General features: G+C 38.6%; 2 long non-coding RNA genes across 5 annotated transcripts; both read left to right on the top strand.

The window, feature by feature from the left end:
• Nucleotides 1-1,393: 1,393 nt before the first annotated feature.
• On the top strand, nt 1,394-10,674 carry LOC110976989 (uncharacterized). 3 transcript variants are annotated; one of them, XR_015424494.1, is made up of 6 exons: nt 1,394-3,673; nt 3,865-4,014; nt 4,179-7,357; nt 7,450-7,646; nt 7,843-8,019; nt 8,570-10,674. It is a non-coding gene; the product is annotated as an uncharacterized LOC110976989 (long non-coding RNA). The 3 variants fall into 3 exon arrangements; XR_002597886.2 differs by having other exon boundaries at nt 3,865-7,357; nt 7,928-8,019; XR_002597887.2 differs by having other exon boundaries at nt 3,865-7,357.
• Nucleotides 10,675-11,800: 1,126 nt separating this feature from the next.
• LOC110976972 (uncharacterized) lies at nt 11,801-18,542 on the top strand. Of its 2 annotated transcripts, none has more exons than XR_002597880.2 (6): nt 11,801-12,255; nt 13,741-13,884; nt 14,339-14,401; nt 16,300-16,385; nt 17,187-17,278; nt 17,558-18,542. It is a non-coding gene; the product is annotated as an uncharacterized LOC110976972 (long non-coding RNA). The 2 variants fall into 2 exon arrangements; XR_002597879.2 differs by having other exon boundaries at nt 13,738-13,884.
• Nucleotides 18,543-21,934: the final 3,392 nt, after the last annotated feature.

Below are 21,934 nucleotides of genomic sequence, written 5' to 3'. Positions count from 1 at the left end.
GTCCAATCTGCAATGGTTGACAGGGACACTGACTTTATATGCGCAGTGCAGTTGGGTGCCACCCCTTAGATTTTAAAACAGTAAGTCCGATCCAATGAAATCGGCAGGAATTTAATGTATGTTGTATGAACCGCTTATGTTGTATTAACAAATAAGTCCAGCGATCTACAATGGTTGTAAGGGACACTGACTTTATTTTGTTTACAAGAGTAATTTTTTGCCCCCCCAACTTTTGATCATAATTTAAAGACTAAAGTGCAATCTGTAATGATCACTAAGGACATGTGATTGTATGAAATTATGTTATTTATTTCCATTGAAAAGAGTAAAGCTGATCTAAATGCCTTTTCATTATGCTGCCATGGCAGGTTATGTTGCATTATGTACCAAATTATCATCGGCAGGGCACTGCGCCTTCTGTTGTATTTTAAAATGCAGTAAGTCCAATCTATAAAGTTTGGCAGGAATTTTTCTCAATCTTTGTCACCTTTTCATCATTTTGTTGGAATGTTTTTCAATGAAAGTAAGCCTGATCTGCAATGATTGATTGGTGTGTTATTCCCCAAAGCTATTGTTAATGGCTTTATGTTGAATTGAAATAGCGTAAAATGTTTGATTGGTGGAGAGACACAGTGACGTTTTGAGACAATAAAAGAACTGTTTACGCTCTGAACTGTGATTTTAGAAAGTAAGTCCAATCAATCTGATTGGCAGAGACACCTCATTATTATGTTGTCTTCAAATATAAATGCAGTAGTAGTAACATTATTTTGGATTTTAAAGACACAGTAAATTCGACCTTTAATGGTTTGCCTGGATGCTTTACATCAAAACTGAACTTTCCAGCCTTATTTTGGTTTTTAAAAAGTAATCGTGATCTGCAGTGATTGGTGTGCACATATGTTCTGTACCCCCTGTTTCCTCACAGCTTAGTCTTCAATACTTGATTCCAATTTGCAACAGTAAGCAGGAAATATTCTGTTTGTAACCATCACATGTTATTTGTGTAATCATGTTTTGGATTAAGTATGACGTGTAAAATGATCAGTTGGGTTTCTTTGAAATGTTGTCTCTGCATCACAAATCATGTGTACAGCTCTAATCTGCCAGGATTAGCTTATATTTGTGACATCATTTCTTTTTCAGAGTAATTTCCCAAGTTGGTCTTTGATATTTTATGTAGTAAGTCCAATCTGAAATGGTTGGCAGGGACACTGGACACTGACTTTATATGCTGTATTAATTTTGTAGCCTTATCTTGAGTTAGGAAAACCTGTTAATCAATCTGCATTGGTTAACAGAAACACTGTGCCTCCCTTTGGATTTTAAAAACAGTAAGTCCGCTCTTTAGAGATTGGCAAAAATTTGTTGTGCATCGTATTAACATCACGGTGCCTTCATTTTGCTTTGAAAAGTACGTTCTTGCACCCACAACCCTTGATCATAATTTAAATCATGAAGGCTGATGTGTTGTGATCACTAGGGACATTATTTATTTCCACTAAAAGGAGTATGTTTGATCTGAATTCTTTTTTTATTATGCCGCCATGGCAGGTTTTTTGGCATTCATCTTCAGGGACACTGTGGAATTCTTCTATTTGTAACCATCACATATTATTTGTGTTACCATGTTTTGGATTAAGTATGATGTGTACAGTGATCAATGAGGATTCTTTCAAATGTTGTCTCTGCATCATGAGTAATTTTTACAGCATAGCCTAGCTGTTTGTGACATCATTTCTTTTCCAGAGTAATTTCCCAAGTTGTTCTTGATTTGTAAAGTAGTAAGTCCAATCTGAAATGGTTGGCAGAAACACTGACTTTAAATGCTTTATCCAAAAGTGATGTTATAGCCTTTTCTTGAGTTGGGGGCCTCTCTTGGATTTTAAAATACAAAATTCAGTCGACAGGAATTCATTGTGTGCTGCTTTAACATTACATGTTGCATGAAACAATTAAGTCCAATCTGCAATGGTTGGCAGGGACGCTGACTTTATTTTTTTGCACGCTTAACCATTGACCACAATGTAAAGCACAGTGCAATCTGTAAGTCCGATCAATCTGATTGGCAGAAGCACTTCATTTTAATGTTGTTTTCGAATTTACATGCGTAGTAGAAAACTAATTTTTGTACTTTAAGGACACAGTAAGTCCAAATTTTTATGGTTGGCACGGATGCATCATATCACCACTGCATTTTCCAGCCTTATTTTGCATTGCACTTTGGTGATGTTACATGTAAGTTGACCTCCACTCCCAGTTATCTCACAACCTCATCTTAAAAACTTGATTCCGATGTGCAAAAGTTGACAGCAATTCTTATATTCTTGTAACCATTACATGTTATTTGGGTAACCATGTTTTGGATTAAATCTGATCTGTAGAATGATCCATGGGCATCACAGATCATCTGTAATCTTAAAAGTGTAAGTCCAATCTGCCATGATTGGCATGCACATTTGTGACATCATTTATTTTTCAGAGTAATTTCCTAAGTTGTTCTTTTATTTTTAATGTACATGTAGTAAGTCCAATCTGAAATGGTTGGCATGGTATGCTGTATCCAAAATTAGTTTTATAGTCTCGTCTTGAATTGGGAAAAGCAATTCAGATCTATCTGATCAACAGGACACTGACACTATTTTTAAGGCATTTTGCCATCCTTTTATAATCTGTAGTGATTTGCAAAGACACAGTGATATTATAATTACCCTCCAAAGGAATATCTACACCACATCCTGGCTTGTAATTAAAACAGTAAATCTGAACTGCAATGACCGGCAAAGATGTTACTTATTATGTCATTCCCAAAAATAATTGTTACAGCCTGATTTCTAATGGGAAAAATGATCTGCAGAAGCATTGTGATCTATAATCTATGGTTTAAAAATGATTTTGATCCATGTGGTCAGCAGAGACAATTTGACACTGTGCTGCTTTCAAGATCAAACTAATTCTCCAACCTCATTTTGGATTATTATTGAAACAGTAAGTACAATGGGATCGGCAGAGACATTGTGCATTATATCAAAATTTTATCATTAGCCTTAGTTTGTATGAAAGAAGTATGTCTGATCGTCATTGGCCCAGTGATCGGCATGCATTCTTGTGAGTTCAAGCCCCGTCATCTACTAGTCTCACCTTAAAATTTGATTCCAATTTTTCCAGTAGTCGGCAGGGAATGTTCTATTTCAGTTGTGTAACTATCCCACAAAATTTGTAAAGCCTTTTTTCCTTAAAATGTAATTCTAACCTGTAATAATCTGCAGGAATTCTTTATTCATTGTCTTCATAGTGAGCCATCTGTATAGCCTCATTTTCTTGTCCAATCTCTCAAGATTAGCATTCGTATTTGTGACATTTTGTCACTGAAGTAACTTTCAAGTTCAGTCTGAAATGATCAGCAGGGTAATTTAACACCACGCCTACCATGGATGCATTGGAATGCATGTGTATAATTTAAAGTATAACCTAGCTAGGCTAGGCCAAGGGTTTTGTATTACAGGTTCACTACACCAGGAATCTGAAGTTTTTGTCAACAAGAAGGATGACCTGAGAAAGAAGACTGACTGCTACCTTATCAAAGATGAAACCAAGGAACTGAAAGCAGGGAGGAGGACCAATGGATGACTGATGACTCTGCTTGCTGAGCATGCCCATACTCACTTTTGAGGTGAGTTCCTGGATAAAAATAGTTAATTTGAGACTGCCATTGAGTCTTTGATGAAAATGATATCTATACAGAGTCCTTGTACGGAATAGCCTCACCACACAATTGTATATATACAAACAGATGGAGATACACTTTTAAACTTTGGAATTTTTAAACTTTTGTTTTCTTTATTTGTTGTCTTTAACTTCAAGACCATGAAAGCCTAGATGAACTGGATAGATGAGAGAGAAACTGCCCTGCTTAGCTTGCCCCACGCAAATATAGAAACCTCAGGGACTGGAGACAAGGGGAAGACTGGTAATTCTGGCCTGTGTCTTGAACATGTCTTTCTTTTTCTTCAGGTAAACCCAATAAGATTGAGCAAAAATTATCTAGAAATCTCTCAGAATTGTTCCCATCAATGTGAGTTTCGTATAATTCTTCATGCTCGCACGAGTCGTCTAACCACCCGTGGCTCTTTGCAGATCTGTCTCTTGCTGGGTTTGACTGTGCTTTGATGTTTCAGGTTGATTACTCTGCAGATAGAATCATCATTTTGTTGAGCCTCCTTCAGACTGGAGCCTTGCAGACAACTTGTTCCACATCTGCCAGGGTCATCTGCCTCATCTGTTTTGCTCTAATCGAAGGGGCTCTCCTCACTACTGAGGTGGTTCTGGGACGTTTGCAAAAAAGACTTCACAATTCGGATGGTAGCAACATTACCGTTGGCCTGAACGGTGTCAGTTTATTGACGAGAGTATTGAATGAGGCCTGGCACTCTGGTGACCAAACAAAGAGTGGGTCTTTGGTGCCTCGCTTTCCTCCAGTTAACGCAAACAAGAGGGCTGCTATCTTGGAATAGTTCCGGACAAACCTCCTGTAGTAACCGGTGAGGCCAAAAAAATCCTCAAACATCACGCTTTGACTTGGGCATGGGCCAATTCTTGACAGCTGAAATCTTGTCCAGATCAGTAGCGATGCCATCTGCTGACACAACATGGCTGAGATATTTCACGCTGCTTCGGAGTAGGTGGCACGTTGATGGCTTTAACTTCAGATCGTGCTCACGCAACCATGAACACCTTAGATAGTTGACGTACATGCTCTTCCAACGTTGTGTTGAACACAATAATGTTGTCCAGGTAGAGCAAGACACTCAGTCAAAAGTCAAGTCGCTGAAAATTGTGGTCATCAACCTCTGAAATATGGCGAGTGCGTTTGTCAGGCCAAAGGGCATTCTCTTGAACTCATACAGTCCCATTGGTGAAAGAATGCTGTCTTTGGTTGATCCTTACTGGAAACTTAGACCTGATGATACCTTGAAGTAAGATCTAGACAAGAGAAGTATTTGGTATGACAGAGGGCATCTACTGCGTCAGTAGAACAGAGCACTTCTTCCCCAACATAACAATCTCCACGTCACTCACTGGCCCAACTAGGTCACCATTCTCTTTAATTGTCATCTCTTGGTGGTGTTGGTTCCCTCAAGGGTGTTTCTGAAGTGGAAAGAGGCGGGCTTGTAGAAAACTTACAAAAACCCACTGATCACCCTGCATCAGAGGGTCTCCCCAGTTTAATGGAGCTGAAGTTAAGACGTCGGCTGTGCTTGTCTCAGCTGTGGACATCTGCAGATGAAATGGCATAAGCTGTCACAGTTGTTGCAGGACTTTGGTTGGTCGCTGAATCTTGGTGCAGGATGGATGACTGCACCAGACTGCTGAGGTTTCCGTGGCGGCATCACCTGGGATCTTCTTTCCAACCTTTCGACACATTAGCCTAATTTATTGCATCTGATTCTCGAGAACTTGGTTCAGTGTAATGGTCTGCCTTTCCATCACCTTGGCAATATCAGCAAAGTTCACACCGGTGTCTCGTCTCTTCTGTGTGTTGTCAGGCTTGTTGGATGGAGGTGGCATCAAATTCTTGGAGATGTGTGCCCCGGTAGGGATTTGCATCATCAGCTGATAGTGCTGTCGCATTCGTTCCTCCTGTCAGTGCTTCTCCTCAGCAACGTACGATCCTCAGCTCTGCCCAGAGTTCTTTAAAACTCATGTTGAGAGGCCACATGGGTGCAAGTCTCTGTCTGCATTGGTCGTCACAAAGCCCTTTCAGGAACTAGGTGGTGAGGATGCTGTCCCTGGAGTCACCAAACAGATTCTGGCAGCCTTACTGTCTCCCCTTCTCTTGATACGCCTCAAGAGCGATGGCATACTCGCTTGCTGATTCACCACCTTTCTAAACCCTCGCGTAAAATCGTGTCCTTGGTGAGAAGGTTAAGTTATCTTCCCAAACTCCTCCAAAATTCAGCAAAAGCTGCCCGCTCTGCTGTGACTTCAGAGGGACTACGGCTTTCAAGATTTAGCACATCGTGAACTCTCCAAGCTGTGTTACGCACCACCTCGTGGAACTGGACTCTTCCTTTGCTGCCCTTCACCTCTAGCAGGTAACACATGTCTCACATCCAATCTTCATCTTGAGTGCTCTTCTCACGTCCAGTGAATGTGGGGACTCCTTTCACTCGGTGTGTTGTGACAGTCCTCGATTAACCAGCCAGTGTGGGGTAAATGTCCATGGAGATGGGGTCGAAACCGATGATCTGTTGGGGTGTAAGCTGCCTGTGTGGTGGTGGCAGTGCCGTGCTTTGTTGTGTGGCGGTTGCTGAATGAGGCATTAACACCGGTGGAGTGTCTGACATTTGGAGTGTGAATCTTGATGGACTGGCTGGAGTCTCCAAATGCTTTGTTGGTTTGACCAGATTTGACTATTGACCACAGGAAAAAAAGGATCCATTCCTATGCAAGAAAAAAAAAAGACCTGGCTAAGTTCCATAAAACAGCATCCCTACCCGGGTCTTCCACCCCCCAAAAAAAAAAAAGTAACAAGGAAAAATGGAACACTAATGAAAAAGACAACTCTGGGGGAAATCACTCGCACAAAATACTAACTAACTAGGGATCAATTAAGGACAAATTGCAAGGTCTTTCTAAAAAAACAATGAGACAGGACAGAAAGTGTTTGATCTCAGGAAAAAAATTCAAAAGAAAAAAAACTACTTTATTCAATAATGGAGAACCAATCTGGAAAACAAAATCTATAATCTGTAATTGACTTTTTAGCCAAATGTGAACTTAAGGAAAACTACTCTTTTAGGAATTCAGCGGAAACTATACATGACCAAAAAATAAATAAAATGGAAAATTAAAGAAAAGCAACCCCCCCCCCAAAAAATGAATTGAAAATACCTCAGACCATAAATCTGAGACCTGGAATTTCAAATTTTAAACTTCACACAGTAGACCTTAACCTTTCAATAAAAGACTAACAATAAATCAGCATTTTTGTGTCCCTGTTACATCTGACCTTTGTTTGTTGTGAATTCATCACTCTTGCAAATTAGAAAATGTGTTTTACAAAATCATATGTCAGATGTGACAGGGACAGGAAAAAATGGACCCCTAATTTCTAGAATTACCCATTACCTTGAAAATCTTACCGATTTAACACATTAACCCAAGGTGGTTGAGAAGTTTTTATTTGACAGAAAGTGTGGCAGCTGAACTGTCAGTGCAGCCTGAAAACCTGGATAATGGATCATCAAGACAGCTCACTTCATGACGGACATGTGAGCAGGAAACCTGGAGATGATAACTTGCAGATTACTTGAGACCTGGATGCTTTCTCAGCTCCTGTTTTCTCAGTCTTGAGGTATGTTTGCCTGCTAAGCCTTTGAAGATCATTTGATTTGTTGTTCTTGATAACATCTCAGTTTCTTATGTTTTCCCTTCTCTTTTCTTTAGATGTTTAGGGGATTTGGACTGCCAAACCGGGATGTTTCTGACTGGATGATGACGAATTATCTACTCCCCATCAGGACAAAGAATATTTTGCCTCTTAATCCCATCATAGACAAAATAAAGGAGCCGGAAGCAGGGAGGAGGCCCAACCGATGAACTGATGACCCTGCTTGTTGAGCATGTCATTACTGATTCTCAAGGTGAATACTATAAATCAAACAATTAGTTTTACAATCATGTATCATCTGGTTCTAATTCTGAAATAGGACTGACAGTAGTTTGCCAAAGGCAAAACAAAATATTTATTTCTTGGGTGTGAATTAATTAGTTACTTGCTCTTTGCATTTCACATTCCTAATTACTGTTATTTGATCTTTGCATTTGATGTTCTTACAGATGACTGACAAATCACAAATAAAAAACAGATGACAAGCCAGCAGGCTGATGACAAAGCATTTTATTCTTTATGTTGATGGTTTAGAAGATGACATGACAAACATCAAATGTGGATAAGACTCAATGGATGAAGAAGAGGCTGCTTCCAATGCAGAAGGATGAATTACAATTTTTACTGTGAGTAAGCATAACAATGACTCTTTTGTTATCCACACAATGATTCCATTGGTTGATTCACTAAAACGTGGCAGATGATCAGAACTATGCTTGTCATGGTAAGGGGGTATTAATGTAAACCACCTGTCCACAGGTATTCTCCCCTCTGTTTATTTTCAGTTCAGCTAATCTCCAAACCCTAGTTTTTGATTTGTTCTTGACAAGTCTTGACTCTCTTGGATAGAGTTTAACCTAAAACCAAGAAGATAGAAAATACTGTAAAAGTTTATGTAAATAAATTATGGTGGTGTGAAATTGTTGTTGATCTTCATGTATGACTTTGGTGTAAATCTAGACAGTGGGATTTAAAACTGTTGTATAATTACATTTGAAGGAAATGTTTCAGTGATATAAAAAAAAATCAGGATAAAGAGGAAGAAATCTCAAAGTTGTTTGTCAACCCCAAAGCATACTCAGTTTTGCTAGTCTGTCAACACTGTTGCTTTGTTGCAAATGAGTTGTAAGGTTAGTTTACGAGTTACGTTTCCTTTTGTCTTTTCTTTCTTTATAGATTCTGGAAGCAGTGAACTGGGATCAGTGGCAGTATCATTGGTGGTTAAGTGCTAATGCAGATTGTAAAAAAGGCAGTTTAAGTTTTAAAATGAGATGCCAACAGGGACCCATTTCTAATAAATAGAAGTCAACAATAATTCAGTTTGAAAAGATTAATTTTGCAAAAGATACTTTGAAAAGCAAGTTTCATTTTTAATAAACCTACAATATTACTGAAATTTTGAAGATTCCCATGTTTTTAGGTAGAATGAGCCATTTGTAGCTACCAAAACCAACCAAACAAAAAAGTTATTTTTAAAATCAAACTTGGTCTAAAGAAATGGTGCAAAATTCCAAATGAAGATATATAATGTAGCATGCTGTCACTTTCAGTTGTGCAACTGTTCCTTTGATCAGCTGATTTCCTCATTTTTACTTCTCATGTTTGGCATTGCAAACTGAAACACATTGCAAAAAAATTTATGCAGTTGGGAAATTCCTTCCTTTTTATTTTCTAAAATTCTAGTCGCATACCTATATTTTGAATAACGTAATTTAAACAAGGTCACTTCATCTTTCGAAGGTGTTGAGAGAAGCACTTTTGGGGGGATTTTAATGAATCCCAATCTTAACCCGAGGTGCGCGCATCTTTCCGGATTGTTGTAAACACCCTAGTAATTTGTAAACAGGCTAGTAGCCAAAGAAGCACTTAATGTGTGGCTTTACAACCTATGTTTGAATTAACGTGTGTCAGGTGCACTTCAAAACATTACTTAGCAACTTCAGCCTCAACCCATTAAAGAAACCTAGAATTGCTTACGTTAACTCGAAAGACGTTGTATTCCTGGAGCAAAAATGGACTCTTCTTCAATAATTTAAGCAATTTTGTCTATTCAAATTAAAAATATCCAAAATAATAAATGATCAATTTTTCCGTAAGTTGAACAGCAAGTCCCCCTAAATTAAACTCTATCTTTATACTTCTTTTTTAAGAATGAATGAACCAAATGATTGGGTTAAAACCTTTTTTAGAGATAATAACGGTTTGTACTTATGAGAAGTTGCACCTCCATAAAGTTACACCTTTAAAATGTTTTGTTTTGACAGGGTTTGTCTTGGGAACAGTTTTTGTCTAGTGATGCATTCAGAAATTCATTTTGCATCTTAACATATTCCTATTTTTAAGATTTAATTTAAGTTTTAATGTTAAAGGTGAAAAGTAAACAAACTTTAAAAATTGAGAACAGAGACAAAAAGGAAGAATTTTTGCCTGATATCTTCTCATCTGATTGACAGAACTACTTTATGGATCATTTTAAGAATTATCTTTATTGCTAGGAAATGAAATTTGCCCACTGATGCAGTAAAATGTCAATATTTACAATAATCAGTTAAACTGTAAGATAACATAAAAATTATACTAGGTGAAATTTTTAAGGAATAGGTAAAGAAACCTCCTGCAGGTAAATAAGCCCCCGCCTCTTTTGCGCATATAGACCTGCTTGCATCATATAATGGTGTCATGGTGATCTCTATTCAGAGATCTGTAGGCCCCTACCATTAAAATTTGAAAGAATCTTTCTTCATTAAGAGATAAAATAACATGTATAACATTCAAATTACATTGTGTCTATCCTTTTGCAAGGCTTATTGCATGAGTGGTTTCTGTTAAACAGTTTTAAGTTTTTGTTTGTGTTCTCCTTTTGAGTTCGATGGGTGTTCAGGCACTTTTTTCTTTCTGCATCTTTGATTTTGAAGAAACGTTACTTCAGCAAAAGGATAAACACACTGTATGCAGAGTGTCACTATTACTCAATACAAAATCTTGTGTGTGTCATGCGGATTAACTAATTCAGTCTTGACAAAAAATATTTTTGGCAGATGGGCTTACATTGCTAGTAGATGTCAGAACTTATTAAAGAAACATTTTTCTTATCTAGGACAAAGGGCTTCATTTTAAAGCAAAAGTCCCGAACAGTTTTATTTTTTCTCCTAATAGAAAGGTATCGTTTCTCAAATAACTCATACCCCACTTTTGGGCCTTTCAAAGTTTCACCTATATATTAGAAATCAATTTCTTTTTACTATTCCTCAAAAACTGAATAAATCATGAGCTTTAATGATTATCTTGTTCTAATTGACACAACTGTTCGTCCTCATCAACTATTATTAAGATACATGGATATTAAAAAAATTTACAGTATAAACAATTGTGAAAATAAAGATAAGAAATACTTTGAATTTACTTTTACTTCCACTCATCCAATAATTTCTGTGTAACAAGGTTTTAAATAGTTCGTCTCACACTTTGGTTTCGCTGGTTCCAGCCATTTTGAAGCAGTGTTGGAAACTACATCTTCAAGCCCTGATTGAAATCAGCAAAACCGAAGTCTAATCCGAATCCACTTGTTTCAAAAACGCTCTAAGTCTAAGCGTCCAAAGAAATGGAACATTGCTGTGTTAAAGTCTGGCAGGTAAGGCACATAAATACCTCAAGACAGTTTATGTTATAACTGTGGGATATATTGGGGACGATATAATTGAAATAGAGGAAAATTATTTGAATAAGAAAAAACACATTCAGAGGGGTGAGGGGAAAATTGAAAGTAACTACAGATTTCTATGCATGTCAAATACCCCCAAAATAAAAGGTATGAATATCCCGCCTCCTCCACATCCTTGCAGCAGTGGCCTTGGTTGAACCCCTTTCTCCAGTTTGACAATAATTATCTGCCAATGAGGGCAGTATGCAAAGTTAACAGTGTACGACACAACTTGCAGCTCATTACCCATCCCCGGCCCCACGATTGCGTCCCAACTTTCCATTATCTGACGGTGGGGGCAGTAAGCAGTTTTTATGGCGCACCAAATGGGAAATTGGAAGACGTCTTTCAGTTTTTTTCAGACCCCCTCCTATATCCTTTCCGTTCCATTTCTCAGACCGGCCGCACCCCTCGATAAAGTCTGACAGATACAGATGAGGGCGGTATGTATCGTTACCTCCTTCCCTCCATGGCAGCGTTGCCTTAAAAGTTTTTAGCGGCTTCAAGATTGACCGCTACCTAACGATGGGGGCAGTATGCCAAGATAATGGGACCGGTTCTGCAACCGTAGACTGGTTTCCGCCCCAACCGTAGACTGGTTTCCGCCCCTCCCCACATACAGACTTTTGTGTAATTAGTCGGGTCTCTCATGAACTTTCACAACTGCGCGTGTGGACTTAATAGGGAAACCAAACGTTTCAGAAAATATCACAACCCGTTTTTCTTCTTTTTTTTTTCTAAAACCATTTTTGTTTTTGACGACAAATTCAAGGAAAGTTCAGATTTTCCAGTTATGCTTACCGTCTGAAGTTTTTGGAACTTTGTTCTAAATTTTTTTAAATAAAGTAGGCCTTGAGAATGACGACCGGGGCGCTCTCTGAAAACCGTGAGAATTCGTCCAAAGGATAAACAGCCTCTAATATGGTGAGTTGCGGGTTCGGAAAAAGGCAGTCATGGCTAAAAACGAAGGGCGAAAATGAAGTTAAGAAACTTTGATTTATCCATGGAGGTAGAAAAAGGAAAAAAACAGCCCGTGCAATCACAGGTTGAGCGCCCCGAATTTCACAGTTGGACAATAATAAGACGAGAACACGTGGTGTACATGTGGTACGCCATTCATCAATTCGCGGGCTGCCAGTGACTGCATAACGGAATGTTGGAGGTAAGTTTGCTGTTTTCTTTCTAAAAATCCACCCTTTTTGCATCTAATTAGTAACAAGAGGCTTGCTAGATAAATTGTGGTTACCTATGGAACAAATTTTTGAGACTTTGCCCGAAAGGTTTAGAGAAATTGAAGGCTCAAATGGCTGCTTCTGAATACCGCGATTGACATAGTAACGGTTTATTTATTTTTCTCTAGTGTCACACAATTTGAATGTAGTAATTAATTAAAAAATACAAAGAGATACACTAACAAAGAAACTGCACATATGGAAACGTTGGTCATATCTGCTCAAACACTGCATCGCATCTAGGTCAGATTTAGCAGTGCCATGGCTGGCATGAAGATTTAGCTTTAAAAACTGTTCACCAAAACAAACCCAACAAACTGATTTCACTTTTGACTATGTCAGAAAATGCCCTTTTCTGCAGTAAAACTGACAGTATTTTGTGTGAGGACATGAAGAAAATGACACATTTCAATGCACCCCTTCATCATTCCAAGCCATTGGTTGTTTCCTTGTGGCTTAGTGGTCTTGTTCTAAACAGTTTACGAATGGTAGCTAATAAACTTTAGTTTGATACTAGCCCAAGGTGGACGTTGTCTTCATTTACACTACGACTGACATCCAGGGTATAAAAGTCCTCCAACAATGCGAAATTTTGTTCGTTTTTTTCTCACATTTTTACCTGGCGAAGATAGCTCAAATGTCTTCACATAGAAATCAATGAAATTGATCATTTGAAAAGCCCATTTTGTAAAACGAAAATCTTCTTGAGATAACCGAGGGAGTAGGCTTCCCAGGATAGAATATCATTACTGTGACAAGACAGTATGAATTGAAATTGTTGAACTGAGCACTGTTGGGGTTAAAGTGCTCAAGTCAACAATGTCGATATGATTTTACATACATGTGTATCTAAGGGGGTTAGGGTTAATATATAAGAGTGAAACTGCAGGAGAGATAAATGTTTGATTCTGTCATTCCGTCATTTTCCTCTTTTATCTTTGTTTATCGGCAAGTAACTCAAATTTTTTTACAATTACATTAACATGTACTTTCAAACCCAATTTGTTGAATTGTTCAGCCATGCAGTATTTGTGGTAATCTACTCTTAGGACCCTGGCTGTAGATAACATCTGAGAACTCCGCTGTCAAAACTGGCAATATTTTACATTTTTATCTCTTTGTTCCTAACAAAATTATGAAGAAAACACTGCCCTGTTAGCAAACAAAACTACAGAGGTTGAAAAGATATTGATGGACCGATAGACATTCTAAAACATAAAAGTGAAAAAGAAAGGAGTGGAGGAACAAAACAGACCCTCCTTTAGGTAAGGAATGCCCATTTTGTCATATACTCTGTACTCAGTTCTCTGCAAAATAAGCACTTCATCAGCTCTTTCAAAAATTCTGCCATCTTCTTCATGTTAAGTGGGTATTATTATTATGCCCAAAAGTATCTCTTGCTTGTGTTTCAGCAGGTTGAAAGGAAGCCACACACGCAAGTTTTCTGGAGTGTGAGGACTGATATTGCATATGTGGACTTGCACAGGGCTCCCATCCCCCCTCGTAGCAGTCCTTGGAGCTGATCAAAGGAATGAATGAGAGGACTACTTTCTGATAACGTAATGCATGTTAAACTGTTCTCGGAAATGAGCATTTTCCTAAAAAGTACACAAGCTTGAAGTGAAATCTTTTATGTTTTCATTCAATCAAGAAAAAATTGGATTCCACTGGCAATCATGCATTGACAATGTAGTTTGCATTTGCTCACAGCCCTACATTTACTTTAGACATATTGAGTACATCTTATTCTGTTTGCTTTTTGGAGAAACTGTTTACCTTGAGTTAAAAAGCTATTCCCTTGAAAGACAAGGTGTTTGATTTGTGTGTACATAAAAGTAATAGTATAAAGCTCACTCAACCTCATCTTGGGGTATATATTAGTTTATTTTTTGCAAAGTTTTGGCCATTTGAACCAAAGAGCCTCATTACATACATCTGTTTGTTAATCCTTCCATTTAACCTCACTTAAAACCTCTCAAACTACACTTTTCTCCTTCTTGTCTCCTGTCAAAGAATAATGATCAGCAGGATGTGACAAGACAAGACAGGAACAAGCAAGATTGGCTTACATGATAGGTAAAGTGATAACCCGATTGTTTTCAACCATGAGTGCTCAAATTGAGCTTGTGAGCACAAGACTTGGGAACTCAAGAACCAAGAATGAGATTTTCAAGTAGGGCTTTAAACAATACTCAGTTGTCGATGAACTGTTCTTTGGGTATTGGATATTCTTGCTGTGTCAAATCTTAGTCTGGTTCTGCACCAGTTTACAATTTCGGACTTTCTTGTTTAAAAAAATCCTCAAGAGCTACGAATCAGAAAAAGAAAATGTTGGGATTAAAACTAAAAATGATAAAAAGGACAAATTCTGAAATTTTTGGGACAAAAAAGGAATCCAGCTCTGAGCATATCATGTGATCTCAAGATGTGTGTGCTGCTATCCACTAGGCCACCGAACCTACTTGGAATTTAGTGGGAAATTAATAACCTTCAAGGCTTACTCATGTATATGCATCAAAGACTTATTCGTGTATATGCCTCAAAGAGGGCACTGTCTACTTGTAGCCAGCTAAATACCATTTAGTTAAATTTGCCAACGATGGCTAAATAACAGCATTTTTAGTCAGAATCACAAATAAACATTTTTGTGACAATCACAAATAGTTTAAGGAGTTTGACAGGATCGTTAAGGAGCATGGGCCCTGGCACCAGCCCATAGTTGTGGAATGATAATAAAGGTGGAGTAGGTTATGTCGCACTCTAAAGGAGCCTGCCTGGGCAAATGCTGCTACTTGTTGCATCCATTCAATGGTGGAGGGTGGCACGTGTATATGGTAAAGCACTCTTCTAGCAGAGGGTGGACAGGACAGTGGTCATTGGTACATTCAGCCTGGGTTCCCTTGTCATACCGAAGAGCTTGACCATCCAGAGATGTGCTGGAGCTGGTATCGGAGGACCTTTACACAGTGGCCCCATTTCACTGACTTTAAATAAAGCAGTATATTCTCAACTTTCTGACAATGAGTCGAACGTCACACCTTATGTGTTCTATCATCCATCCAAAAAATTCAAGCAAGTTAAAGATACAGACATTGATGTTTGTTAAATCAGTTTTTGTAACAAAGGCTTGGACTTGGAAACTTTGTGCTACATTTGATACTTGCAATTTTCTAAAGTTTGTAAGTCATGAACAAGCTTTTCAAATGATTAATATGACTGTGAACACTTATTCCCTATGCCAAGTAACTTTTTAAAGTGTAGCAGCAATGAATTCGCCCTGATTTTCAGTAATTTTATACTTATCTCCAATGTATGAACCTTATTTGACATCCATTTTGTTTAACGTATTGAAAAGTGCAATTTTTAAAACCTTAAACTTTGCCCATGCTTTCCCGGACAACTGAGGCTGTTGCTATGATGTCATCTAGGGAAGACATGTTTCAGTGTTCAGGTTTTCTGTTCAAATTGTGAACCCAAAATTACTCAAATAAACACATTTCTGAGAAAGGATTGCAAGCATGCTTATTGATATGTACTATGTACTGTAACAATGGATGTCTCAGGAAAAAAACTTCAGGCCTGCAAAATCTGAAAAAGTTTGAGAGTTTGTGTACATACCAATGCAATATTGAGGTTCACGTCTTGGGATGATGCCACAGTTTTGCTCATGAATATGGAATACTCATTAGCATAAAAATCAACCTCATTCTGGAGGATTGTATTTAAAGAATTGCATTGCAGCCGTTCCACACATTTTTTTCTATTTTTTGTGACATTTGACTAAAATTCACCAAAACGTTTACAAACAATCCATTTGAAGCACAAGTCAGCATCTCGCTCTTGCATGATTAAACACTCCCCCCCCGGTAAAACAAAAGGGAGTCCACCTGCCAACCCCCCCTGCTTCCACCACCAGTGCCCTTACCAACAAAAAAGTAACTTGCTTTGCTCAATAGGTATACATTAATTTTCAGTTTAATTTCAGCAAATGAAGACCCACTTGAAAGCATCATATCACATTGTACAACGTTTATTGGAGAAAAGGAGTGTATTTCTTGAGGTAAGTTTTTTGTTAACTTCAAATAAAGCTGGCAATAACAGCTGAGAGTTCAGTGGTGCCTAAAGGTTTATTTCATTTCAAGAAAATGTTTATTCCTTGCTCTTTTAAAACATTACATTAATTGAAAGAAGTTGGTACATAAAAATTGACAAAATAAATAAGCTGAAGAAAAGACATCAGAAATTAAGAAACTAAGTACATTGAAATTAGCAATGGGGATGAGAGTAACTTTTATAGATACTTGTGCTTAATGAGAAGAGAACATTAGAGCTGATGATAAGATAAGGAAACCAGTCCATGTACAAATGAGAAAAGGAAAGAGCATGGGGCTGTGAAATAAGCAGAGGCTTGTATAAACAGCCCTTAAAACAGAAGACATAAGAACAACACGAACAACTACGGGACAGAAAACAAAAACAACACGACGTACAAAACATAAAGACAAGACAAAAACTGACAACAAAAAATTATCGGTACAAATTTGTATGATGACGACTAAAGGTTATAAGATAAGAGGAGATATTAACCGTAAATACAGAAGAAGATTAAAGCTATGTCGCATAATCCAGGAAAGTGTATCTTATGAAGTGTAAGGTAAAATGTTGAACATTTACAAAAGTGACGCCACCAAATTTGCCAGAGCTACTTTACACACTGGATTTCAGGACTAACTCTGTTTGTCAAATGAAACATGAGATTCATAGTTTGATTATAGTTCTGATCATAATTTGATTACATTTAGTGCAGCCTTTGTGGCCAAAGGATTTCAGAAAAAGCTCATTTTCAAATGCTTTTATGTAGGTGGCCCCTGATGCATGGAGGAGTGACTGAAAGGAACACTTACAAGCCTCCATCTTATGGATGTTGGTACCAATTCCTCTGTCTTGCCAAAGGTGAGCGACCCATCAGCAATCTGCATTATGATGCCACGATCTAAATGTGTCAGAAGAATCTTTGATTTTGAGTAGTAAATTGACCAGTATCTCATATTTCAGTGAGTTCTTTGAGGTTACCAAAAAGCCCCCCCCCTTTATATTTCCCTCACAAAAAAGTTGGGACCTCATTCAACCATTCTTGATTTAACCATTCTGAAAAGAGCCAGCCAATTCAGAAACAGTTGGTTTGGAGGTGCACAAACTGAAGTCTTAAGTTTTTCTTGATCTTTCCACAAGAGTGACGCTGGTGTGGACAGTGCTTGGCAGGTACCCTCAGGAGCACTGATTGGCAGGAGCATGCAGCCTATTGATGGCAATACAGATGGCAACAAGGCAACAGGCCTGTGTATACAACCTCCCCTACCCCTACCGATGAGTGATGTCTTTTTTTCATTATGCAAATCCAAAAGAGGGAAATGTTCCAAATGTCAGACCAGGAAGCAGGCCCAATGTGGTGCTGTATACTTGAGAAATGAATTGTCAAATGGTGTTAACTGTTGCCAAACTTCTCTATGATATTTGGAAAGGACAAAGAATGGGATGTGGTGACGGAACCTCTTTATGACAAGGTTAAACATTACAATCGATTTGTCTATAATAAATTGAAGAAGTCACTCGTATAATACATACATAAGTTTGAATCATAGATCTCGTATTTCTTTTTTAAATTGTGCCTGTGTATCATGAATGCAGCCCAACATGTTGATTTATATTTCATTTGACCTAGCTTTTTGTATTCCACGCACCAATGGTGTTTAGTCCAACAACTGATATGAAAGAAGATCCTTTTTTTCGTTTTGAATAAAATGAATAGTTCTTTAAACTTGGAGTGGAAGCTCCAGAATACAACTAATTGAAGTAAAGTAGCACCAAAAGGCTGTGACATTACATCAATCTTGTGGAAATGAGGCAAGCCCCATTGGCTCTAAGTAGAAAAATGGTCAAGTTGGAGATAGAGATTGAGTAGTATCTTTCCGTGTGTCATACATGCTTGATAAATGTTCTGAACCCAGGACGTCTTACAGCACTGTTGGGGGGAGGCTCTGCAAGTTAAGACAAGTGTTTCTTGGAAAAATGAATCAGTAAATTTTGATGAAGTTTAAAGACTAAAATTGAATTGATGTAAAAATTGCTGAAAACCCCTGACGTTTGGTAGTTTCTCATGGTATAGAATTGAAATAAGTATTTGAATAAAATTTTCAGTAAGTTATAAGTTGTACAACTGAGGCTTGTACGTGTGAATTTATACGTCCAAAATGTTTCCAGCATTTTTCAAGATCTGTTTCAGGAAATGTTTTGCTTAAAATTTGTTGCATTTTGAGCCAAAAAAGAAACATCAGACGTTATTTAACCCTAACCATTCTAAATCCAACAAGCACAGGCATGATTTGAATGGTCCTTTGGGAGTTAGCGTCAAACAAGATTTTCCTTAAAAATGTGACAGCGGTAACCAAAAACCTGTACCATTTTACCAAACCAAAGCTCTGTGTATGTTGCAGATTTATATTTTTAGGCCAGCGTTTCCAAGCACAAAAAAGACTATTGCGCCCATAAGGACAATTTGCGCCGGTTCCAAGATCCAGAATGAGGTGACTACCAGAATAATCCATTCTATTTGAATGTGCCTGCCAACAAACTCAAGAAGCACCGACAGAGGCATTGTAGATCTTTGTGCACTGTGGGGGCCAGACCACCTATCTGAAACATCGTGCAATACCCTTGTGACAAAGTATCAAGCCGCTGGTTTACACATATCTGATTTGTGTTCGTTGAAATCCCGGGAGCGCGATCATTCTGGTATAGTGACCTGGGTACGAGCCGCGAGGGCGCTATTTTAATTTCATTGCCCAGTCTCAAAGATAAATATATGGAACGAACATTGATCTTTCGGGGACCCAAAGAGCGGTGGTGGTAGGGATACTGCCTCCTGGTCAGAGGGTCCCAGGTTCGAGTCCGGCCGGGGACAGAGACCACCGAAGCGGGGAAACCTGCGATAGGTCCGAGTTCCGTATCGCTCGTCTAGGGAACAAGATAAAATAAAATAAAATGAAATGGATATTTTACACTTTTTTACTCTGGCAAGCTCTAAGTAAAAGAAATAAAAATCCCTCATGTACCCGAGGCGGGATTCGAACCCAGGACCTTCGGTCCGAGCGTTCCAAGCGCTAGAGTGCCTACCATTAGGCCAACACGCTCTTCTTACTTGTTAACATCGGAAGTAATATATAAAGATTCGAGTCAGATTGCGCAATCAAAAAAAAAAATAAGATGACGCGCATGCGCACTTCTTGTATCTACTTCGCGCATGCGCTCTTCTTGTATCTACTTTCGGCCAGTTTTAAAGTCAGCGCGCATGCGCTCTTCTACAAAAATACGTCGACGCGCTTGCGCTTTTTGATGAGACTGCAGGTTAAGGATTCGCTCGTCGCCCGGTGCCCGAATTACAGGACCTGGCTTTGCAACGTGATTAGCCTCTTTGTGCACGACCTCCAACCGCGAGGTTATCACTTCCTGGTAGCGATCGAAGCATTATTTAAGTTTTTGGTTAGCTAATAGCAATGCCATGGCATGGGCTAAAGTTTCGACATATATGATAACAAAATGGCTTTGGTACAATCAAAAAGTGGTGATTTATCTTTTAAGTATCACTGATCACGTGCCCTTCCATGATATATTTCATATAAATCGTTGGTTATCTTGGTCAATTTTGGATGAACGAATAAAGTGTAGCGAGAATGTTTTCAGCAATGAGGAAGAAAAAGAACAAAATATCGAACTGCTAACAGCCACATTGAGCGAGCTCGCGCGCCTGGCAGAATTTACCCACAATGCCCTGCGCGTCGTCAGCTGCGATCTAGCGTGACGTATTTCCTTCACAGAGATCTATGCATGGCCACTCGGGCGCTGGGCGCGATCTTTCGGTACGGTAGGTTGTAGGTCGAGTCAGCGCACACGCGGAGTGGCCCTGAATGCAAAAATGACTTGAGATGCACAACCACGCAAAATATTCAGTAAAACCGTTCTATGGTCGCACAGTGGGAATTCGCGGTCCCTGACGCTTTTATATGTGTAATTTTCAAACAAGATCTTGCTCAATGCCAGTCAGCGCAGGCGCCCTTTTAACAAGACTCCAGCAAGTCTATTAACTCATGGAATTATGAAAGCTTTAAGAAGCAATAAAATTACAAGTCTCTTGCATAAATTGGTTATATATTATATGTCTTCTTAATTATGATTTATTTTGGTTTTTATGGTCTTTGAACTATATGCCAGTTTTCAGTCACTCGCTTCATTGCCTTTTTCCGAAAAAGCAGAAACCTTGTTAAGAAAACAAAATGGTGTCCTAAAACCTTGCCGAAAACTGCAAATAAAATTGTATTTTTGTAGCCCAAGGCAGCAATTATTTCTGTCCCTCCATTTTATCCACGATAAACGTTCTATGATCCGCAGCATACAATGCGTTTGATCATTAATACAGATCCGCACACTGTGCGATTTACCTAACTGTACGGACTGGGTTTAATGTGCCAAGTATTTTGCTGTCAGTTGATTGGAAAAGCCTTCGATTAGGTTTCACACAATTTCATTTATAGGGTTCTTGACCTTTTTAACTTTGGACCGTCAATGAAAAGGCACATTCAAGTGTTATTTTGCACCCATGCCATTTGTCATTTTTTGCCAATGGATTTCATTCAGAGTCGAGGGGAAGTCATATCCGCGCGTAATGTAACAGCCACGGATCCATACAACATAACCGCTACATCCCACGTAAGTCTGAATGACACTTGTCCTGTATGACGCATGTACTGTAAGATCATGCAAAGAAAAGACCGACAAGCCTTTTTAGACAAGGAGGCGTTGAATTTGGGTTAGACTTGCTGCTTTCAACTTCACTTTTTAAATTGTTTTACAGACTGTTCAACACAAAACTGCAGAAATAACTTGTTGGTTCGGCAGATGATGTCGCGGTTACATCAAGAGGGCGCCCCATCCATAAAAACAGTAACACAACCTACACACCTTGGTGTTACAGACCAGTACATAAGCTGCCTATAATGATAAATATACTTGTTTCAAGAAGTCCGGGAAGACAAACTTCTCCAGTCTTCAAAATACACTTAATATTAAGACCTTTTTCCCTCTTTTCAGTTTTGACTTTTGAAGATATTTCCATCTTTAATAAGATGATCACCTTTAAACTAACGTCTTGAAGTCCACTGCCATTCTGGAAACAGACGCTTATACATAGTACATGTACTCCGTTGTAAAGTCGTCCAGTCTCCGGACCACATTTTGTGGTCAGCTACACTACTCAAAAAAAGGTCAAGGACCCCTTTTTATTTTGTGTATACTTTTCACATAAGATGTTTTTCTGCTGTACATATGCATTTGATGTTTTGAAGCATCTGGAAAAATCTGTTCCAACGAGAACACCATCTAGACAAACAAACAGGAAAGAACTAGACCCCACTCATTGCTTGCAAAAAAATTACAAGTTAAGAAAAAACTGGTCCCTTTGAGTGGTCAGTGAGTAGTGTGCAACCCCTGGAGTTTAGGTTTAGGTAAGAGTTTCAAAATGGTACCTTCCTGAAATTATACGGTCTTGCGCCCGCT

The sequence above is a fragment of the Acanthaster planci genome, linkage group LG02 (genome assembly GCF_054643075.1).
Source record: "Acanthaster planci isolate LZ-2023a linkage group LG02, COTS_SCS, whole genome shotgun sequence".
NCBI classification, from domain to species: Eukaryota; Metazoa; Echinodermata; class Asteroidea; order Valvatida; family Acanthasteridae; genus Acanthaster; species Acanthaster planci.
This window is presented reverse-complemented; position numbering and strand designations above follow the sequence as displayed.